The sequence below is a fragment of the Grammomys surdaster genome, unplaced genomic scaffold (genome assembly GCF_004785775.1).
Source record: "Grammomys surdaster isolate TR1022 unplaced genomic scaffold, NIH_TR_1.0 170, whole genome shotgun sequence".
Lineage (NCBI taxonomy): Eukaryota > Metazoa > Chordata > Mammalia > Rodentia > Muridae > Grammomys > Grammomys surdaster.
The window spans coordinates 18,035,076-18,043,200 of record NW_021604618.1 but is presented as its reverse complement, the minus strand read 5'-3'; the positions used below and the strand labels follow the sequence as shown (position 1 = coordinate 18,043,200).

General features: G+C 40.3%; 1 pseudogene; it reads right to left on the bottom strand.

Moving 5' to 3' along the window:
- Nucleotides 1-286: 286 nt before the first annotated feature.
- LOC114620689 lies at nucleotides 287-929 on the bottom strand (annotated as a pseudogene).
- Between the last annotated feature and the right edge of the window lie 7,196 nt (nucleotides 930-8,125).

Here is an 8,125-nt window from a genome sequence, read left to right as displayed (position 1 = left end):
GCTCTTTTTCTGGGGCTTTACCTCACATCAAACAGCTCTGGCGTTTTAGCCCTCGGGATGCCTCATCCCTTGTTCCTTGGGTTCAGGAAAGTCCCTTGCTGGTTACTTCCTTGTTTCTTGTCTGGCACTCATCACCAGATCGCCATTGTCTCCTCATCAATTACTTGTAGTGTGTTTCCTTAATTTCCTTAGCTAGACTCCAACTATAATGCTGTTTTGTTTTTGTTTGTTTGTTTGTTTTTAATGTTTTTTTTTGAACGGCAGCACTGAAGTTTATTGGAGCATCCTAATACAGATGCTGGGTCTTGCCCATGGTGCTCTTGGTGTACAAAGCCCAGATGTTTTGCCAGTTTTTCTTGAGCAAGGACACCAAGAAATTGATACCCAGGTGGATGTTGTAGACCAGCTCATCATAGGTCATCTTCACGTGGCCAACAGCAACAGTCAGACACAGCACCTTCTTCATCTGGAACTTGATTGTAGATTTCACCTCATCCACTTTGGCCACCATGTTTTCACTGTGTGTCAGCAGGGAGGGGAACTTGCCGGCCTTGTTCAAGCCTGGGCCCAGGATCCGTGGGATCTGCTCGATCAGAGACTCGGAGGCCAAAAGGGCATCATACTTTTTGACCAACTTCTTGTTCTTATTAAGCTTCTTAAGTGCCTTGATGTCCAAGTTGGGGCTATCCACGGCCTTGACTTCATCACAGTGCTGTTGGTGCCTCCAGGACGCACACCGAGAGCTTGGGGCGAGGAGTGGACTTAAGCCTGACCCTGCCGGAGAAGCATTTGTCCTTCTGACAGTCATAGTTATTCAGGCTGATCTGCAACTCCACAGTTTCCAGGAGCTTTTGGCGCTTGCACTGTCTCCCGTGCAGGACTTCCCGCACCGCCTAGAACAGGGTGTCCCGTGAGACTTTGCTGCTCATGGCTGCTCCTGCCGCAGAAACCGGAAAAGAAGCTATAATGCTGGGAAGAAGCAAATGAAACCAGATATATCATGAGTCTGGAGATACGGCTCAGTAGTTAAGAGCACTTGCTGTTCTTCAAGAAGACCAACGTTTAATTCTCAGCACCCATACTGAGTGACTTAGAACCATCACCTGTAACTCTAGCTCCAGGGAACTTGACACCTTCTTCTAGCTTTTGTGAACACCAGCACACACATACTATACACACAAACAGACATATAAATAAAAATAAAAGCAAATTTAAAAAGAATTAGACATATCACAGATTCTATACTCAACCTGTTGAGAACAAAAAGTTATCAAGTCTGGATCTACCCATTAAATAGCGATACTAGCTTACTGCACTAATATATTCTTGGGAATGTTAAATACAGTCTTGTGGGCAATTTCTGAAATATTATGGAAGCTCACAAACGATTTCCTAAGCAGTATTCCCAACTCTGTGCTTACTAACTTGAACTCTGACATACTTTCCAACTAGAGAGTTGTCTTACCAATGGTATATGAGGACTCAGCTCTAGGACTGCCCAATACTGTGAAGTTTAGCAGCCCATTTTGTGACCTTCTTTGTATTTAAGTAACAAGGGAAGTGATCAGAACATGGTGAAAACCTCCAAATATCTCTTGCCTTTATTTTCTACTAATTAAAACACACACACACACACACACACACACACACACACACACACACACACCAGAACTTCAGTTAAGTCTAAAAGCAAGCAGATTCCCAACCCTTTCCTGAAGGACCACTGCTATGGAAAGTCGAACCAGTTTGAAAGCAAACAGACTCAGTTGGTAGAGACTGTGAATCTTTGTGCTAGCACCACTTGCAAAATAGGATCTTGGTGTTTCAAGAATAGGAAGATGGAATCTTCTCAACCCCACCTCACATCTGCTGTCGTGACTAACCCAACTTTTATTGATGAATGGTCCTGAAACCATAATCACATAGGCTGACTAAGCAGAGAATACTGCAGCGCTTTTGAGTCAGGATTAAGTTGTGTTGGTTAATGGGTTTGGAAAAATAATATTGTACTTGACTTCTAAATAAATACTGCAGAGACCTCATGTAAATCCTCCCATAATTTTCTGTAATCCTTCACAAGTAGTAAAATCATTGCTGTGAGGCAGACAGGAGAGGAATCCACAAATAAGACATCTGTTATTGTTACATCAATGATGATGTATGCCCAACTCTGAAAGAACAACATGTAACAAGAAGTGGGACCTTATCCAAAATGAGATCTCACTCACTCCCATGGCTTCATTTGCTACATTAATAAGAGTAAACTGAAGTTTATAATTAGGTGATCTTATCAGCTAGCATTAGTAATATATCACAGGCATAGAGCTTTATATTTTAAAGTAATGGAATTTCAAATGTTGGAAAAGGCCTCTGCCAATATGGAGCATGCATGGGCAGATGAGGACAATAGCACATTAAACAGTCAGGAAAATGCTAGAGATGTTTCACCTTTTTGGTACTATATATTTAATAGACATTCTTAACCCCACCCCCAATTTTTAGCCTGTTACAAACTTAAGATATTTTTGAAAGTATATTAGAACAAAAATGAAAGATTGTTAAGGTTAATCATTGTTGTCATGGCACTTTTGTATGTTAATATCTAATATTACATTTAGAGGGGGAAAACAATTTATTGCCTAAATCTAACATTTTCCCAATAACTGGTGAAAATCAAATTACATCCTAAATTATACAGGTTATGTTACATATATGGTTAGAAGAGAATTTAGGAAGCTCTGTGAAGGGTGTTGGTGATAAAAGTAAGGACCCAGTTCTCAACATAGATTTATGTTCTGATCAAAGGGATCTTTAACAGGTCCTCTCCTAGCTTTTGCCCATTCCTCTATTCATCTATGCTTTGTTTTATTTTGCTTTTGAGACAATTATCTCACTGTGTGTCCTAGGATGATCTCAAACTTGTGATCCTCCTACTTCAGCCTCTTGTCTGATAGGGCTACAGACATGTGCCACCAGGCCTGGCTCCATTGATCTTTTGACTTGTAGTTTCAATCCTCCTAAAAACAAGCATTTGCTTAGCTCTCAGATTTGAATGGGGGGCAACATCATAGATTTCCCCAATTGCCTCTTGTTCTCATGCTCCACAGTGCAGACTTAAGGAGGGGCCGTCTGAAGACCATTCCACCTGAGTATCCATCCCGTGTGCAGTCAGCAAAGGTAGATGCTGATGTGGAAGTCAGGAAGTGCATGCTGATAAGAGCCTGATATAGATGTCTCCTCAGAGGTCTGCAACAGTCTGACATATTCAGAGGCAGATGCTCACAACTAGCCATTGAACTGATCATGGGGTTCCCAATGGAGGAGTTAGAGTGAAGACCATTGGAGCTGAAAGGGTTTGTGGCCCCATGAGGAAAGCAACAATACCAACCAACCACAGCTCCCAGGGTCTAAACCACCAGCCTGGGAGCACTTAGGGAGGGATCCAGTGCTTCAGCTGTATTCGTAAGAGCGGAGAGCCCTGCTGGGCATAGGTAGAAAAAGAGATCCTTGACCTCATGAAGGCTGGACGCCCCAGGGGGTGGGAATTTGAGGGTGGGGAGGTGGGAGTGGGGGGTTAGGTAGGGGTTACAGCCTCAGAGAAGGAGGAGGGGTGAGGGGATGGGGGTTCCTGGGTGGATGGGGGTGGGGTAAGGGGACAACATATGAAATGTAAATAAAACATCCAATAAAAAAAAAAAAGAAAAAAAAAAGAAAAGCCTTCGATTCTCTGGTTGGTTTTCTGCCTAAATCAGAATTAATCCTTCACCAGGCCTTGCTAAAAGCTAGCAACTGCAGGAACCAAAGTTGGAATGCTGCATAAACCTGTTTGCAAACTGGTATTAGAGGAGAGTTTTTGAAACTCTCCTTCTTTGATCCATTTCCTCCCCCTCAGTCTGCTTTCTCAAGTCTCATTCTTCCTCCATACGTTTGTGTGTAGGGACACTGAGAACTCTATTCTTGGTCATATTGCATGGCTTTGCTACCTTATCTATCATACTCATAGTAGATGGGTAGTCACAATGAGTTCTGCCTATTTTTAAGTGGACTTACATGTCACTCACAGACAGGAGAAGAGACAGAAATCTCTTTCTAATCCCAGGAAGACCATCCACTCTGTACTGCTATCTTTACCTCTGTCCATACTTCAGATTAGAAAAGTGACTTTCTTTTTTTCCTCTCTCTCTCTTATTTGAAATCTAAACCTTTACATTTCAAACTAACACAATATAAATATAAATGCATATGTGTTTGTGGGGTACCATGTTGATGCTGTGTTTCTGTGTGGATTTGCACAAACCGTGATACAAGTGCAAAGGTCAGAAGAAACACCTAGGTGTCAGTCCTTACCCTCACCCCTGTTTGAGACAGGGTCTCTCTTCTTTTTCCACTGGGTATTCCAGTCTGGGTGGCTTGTGAGATTCAAGCAGTTCTCTTTCTTATCTCCTATCTCCTGGTAGAGCCGTACTGAGATTGCAGGCCTGCACTCTGAGTCCTGCTTTAAATGGGCTCTGGAGATCTGAACTTGGGGCATCAGGTTTGTGCAGCAAACCCCCTACTCACTGAATCATCCCCCCAGTTCATTCTCCTTTCTTTCCTTCTTTCCTTCTTTCCTTCCTTCCTTCCTTCCTTCCTTCCTTCCTTCCTTCCTTTTTTTGGCTGTGCATTTCTTGTTTAATTTAAAAATAACCATAAGCTTAACTTTTCTTTAAATAAATGAAAAATATGACTGAGATTAAGGATGGATTTGATATTAAAGCTATCTAACTAATGGCATTCATAATATATTGATTTTTCAATAAATAATAATCCTTTATTGCCCTCAGATATGTTAATCCTATAACTATATCTAAGTGCTAAGGCCCCTAATCTATGGATTTAACACTCAACCCCAGGGCTCAGAACTTGAGTCTGGGAAGTATGTAAGAATTTTTCCTCCATGGAGGTGGGATCTAAAATTAGTCTTGCTCTATAGTATCTCTCAGATGTCCTGTTCTAGTATTAGTTCTGGTACTCATATATCATCTAATATGTGGTGCCATTCATCTTTCTGCATCAGGCCGAGGAGAGTAAGCTGACATACCTTGTGGTTTCAAATAAGGATCCAGACTCCAGCTTCCTGTCCTACATCCCAGTCCACTAATGGGATACTTTGCTAGCCTCTGTCAGTCACTTTTACCATTGACTAGACTTTATGACATGTATCTCTGACTTTTAAATAATTTGATTGTCAATGTGGCATAAAATGTCCAACTTCATTCATTAAAGTTTGGGGCACACAGATTGGCCTTCTCCTACAGCAGTCCTAAACAACCAAGGAAACTGTAAGGACATGGATCCTAGTGTGGGCAGCTCTGCTGTTGATCAGCCTTTTAACTTTAATATCAACCTGCTTCTACTTGGTCATTTTACCTATCTCTCATTAAAATCTTAGCATGCTATATAGATCAGGTTGTATAAATTTTACAATTGTTGCTGTTTTCCAAAGTTTAGATTAGCTCCAGTGAGACAAAATCATGAACTATTTAAACAGTACCTAGTGAGTTGTTATTCCATCAACAAAAAGTCTATTAAATAGTAAAATATATCATCTCATTCAGGACAAGGAGGCTGAGAATTCTAAGTCTTCTATCTTCAATGTGTTTGCGTTCTAACAGAACAGCCACTGAGTAGCAACCCATAGGACACTATTCCAAACCATAGGAAGAGTTCAAATAAGGACATGTCACTCCAGAGATCATGGGCAGAAGGAAGGATTGAGAACATCAGCAGAAATTAAGAAACATAGGTTTGCAGCCAGGCAGTGGTGGTGCACACGTTTAATCCCAGCACTTGGGAGGCAGAGGCAGGTGGATTTCTGAGTTCGAGAGAGCCTGGTCTACAGAATGAGTTCCAGGACAACCAGGGCTATACAGAGAAACCTTGTCTTGAAAAGCAAAGCAAAGCAAAACAAAACAAAACAAAACAAAACAAAACAAACAAACAAACAAAAAAGAAAGATATGTTTGTGGGGGCTCATGTATTGCCTTCTGTCCCACAGAGAAATAACTACTGTATCCATGACTTGTAGATGTTATACTAGCTCCTCTCTATTTCCTCATTTATACAAAATAGAGAAGTTATTACATTTTAGGTCAGTTTGAGATGGCAAAAGAGGAAACTGAAACTCAGAAATTTAAGTCACACAGATTAAAAATGTGTTATTCCAACTCAGACAAAGTATGTGCTTGTCTCTGCTGTGCCCCCAGACTCTGATGGTAGAGTTAGGTCTACATGAGACTTCCTTTAAGATCTAGAGTCACCAGACAAAACAGAATGATAATCAAGTTGGAAACTAGGGTGAACAGTGAATAAATTTTGTTATAAGTACTTACATATCACATTGCACATGGCATATGCTTAAATACTTAAATTATTACAAACTTGAAATATTTATGCTTATTTTTCCTAAATCTAGAAGTCCTGCCCGTTGTCTATAAATTACACTATGCAGTCATTGAAGAGTGAAGAATGTGCTCGATTAAAGAGAGGAAAATTTCATTATCCAGCCACAGCCTATTAAAACTGGACAGTCTATTTGAGGGTATCTAGCCCTTGTTTCACCAATGAGTAAATTAAAATTTTGTGTGGGAGAAATGCTTTGCACAAACTCAGAGTTCTGATAAAGAAAAGAGGCAAGGTGTGAAGTCAGCCTTTACTGTCCTTGTTTAATGCTCAATCTGCCTCCATTAAAAGTTGTTTAACACTTTGGAGTCAACTGGAGTTCATTGTCAGGCTTCACGGTCTGGTGCTTAGTACCAACTATACTTTTTCATGAAATAAGTGAACTGTTAATATTGGTTGATAAGGATAAGTGTTTCTAGAATATCCATAAACATACTTATGAAATCATTCTTGGCACTAAAAAGTATATGCTGTTATCTTTCAAGTAATTATTAGATATTTTTATCTTTGCAATACTGAAGCAACTCAGGACCCTTCCCCTTTAAAAATATTTGTAGTCTGTGGTACAAAATACAAAAACTAGTGCAGTAGGGCCTCCCAATGAAAGTAAATAGGAAAGGTTAGGACTATGCTTTTCAAGAAGGTAGCTAGTCCTTTTTAGAGTATGCTTCAGGTACACATGATATCAAATTTCAAAAACTTAGTATAAATGAGCAGCTGAGAGGTGTCTCAGAGCTTAAGAGCAGGCACTGTTTTTGCATAGAACCTATGTCCAGTTCCAAGCATCCACACTGGGCAGCTTACTTCTGCCTGTCACCTCAGTTCCTTGGGAATCCAAAGTTTTTGGCCCCCACCGGCATCTGCACTCACCTGCATGTATCACACCCTCCACATACAACCAAATAAAGTATTTTTTTTTTTTAGAAAGACAGTAAAAATAGTACAAATTTTTATTCCAATAGATTTTGTGCCAGTGGCATTTCTAAACATTTTGATACATTGGTTTACATAAGATGAATCATGAAAACAATTTTGCTTGTTCATTTCTCCTTTTTTATTACATTAAATCGAAGAAACATATCAAGTTACATGCCCTTTGGACAGATCTGTTCTAGAAGATTCACATCTTTGTTTATACAGAAAGAAAGAGACAGTGTCAAAGAGAGATATACAGAGATATACAGAGAGAAAGATTCGATCACATATCTTGATTTCTATTTGTGATAGTATTTATCTTTCTTTGATGATAGTTTTGGAAAGATCAACACATTACACAACCATTACCTGTCACGATAGATAATCATTGTTCTTAAGAGAGAAAAGAGTTGGCTCTTGGGTTTTTCTTTCAGGACTCAAGAAACACTGACTAAACTCTGAGTGCACACTTTTCTGGAGCCAGTCATTTATCTGAGTCCAAGTCACATGCGTCGGTTTCCTCATCTATGACCAGAGTCCCTGAAAGGCCAGGCCTGCTCCCAAGGCCCACAGAACACAGGCCTGATGGAACAATGAATAATGTGGCCCCATTGTTGCTGACAGCTGGGAATCATTCACTTCTAAGTGTAGGTTTTCTAAAATACTTTGAGTTCATGCCCCTACTGGGGCTGTTGCCACGGGCATATGCTTTATGGCATTAGCCCCTTGCCCTTACTTTACTTCCCCAGAAAAAGAAATGAGCCTTGCT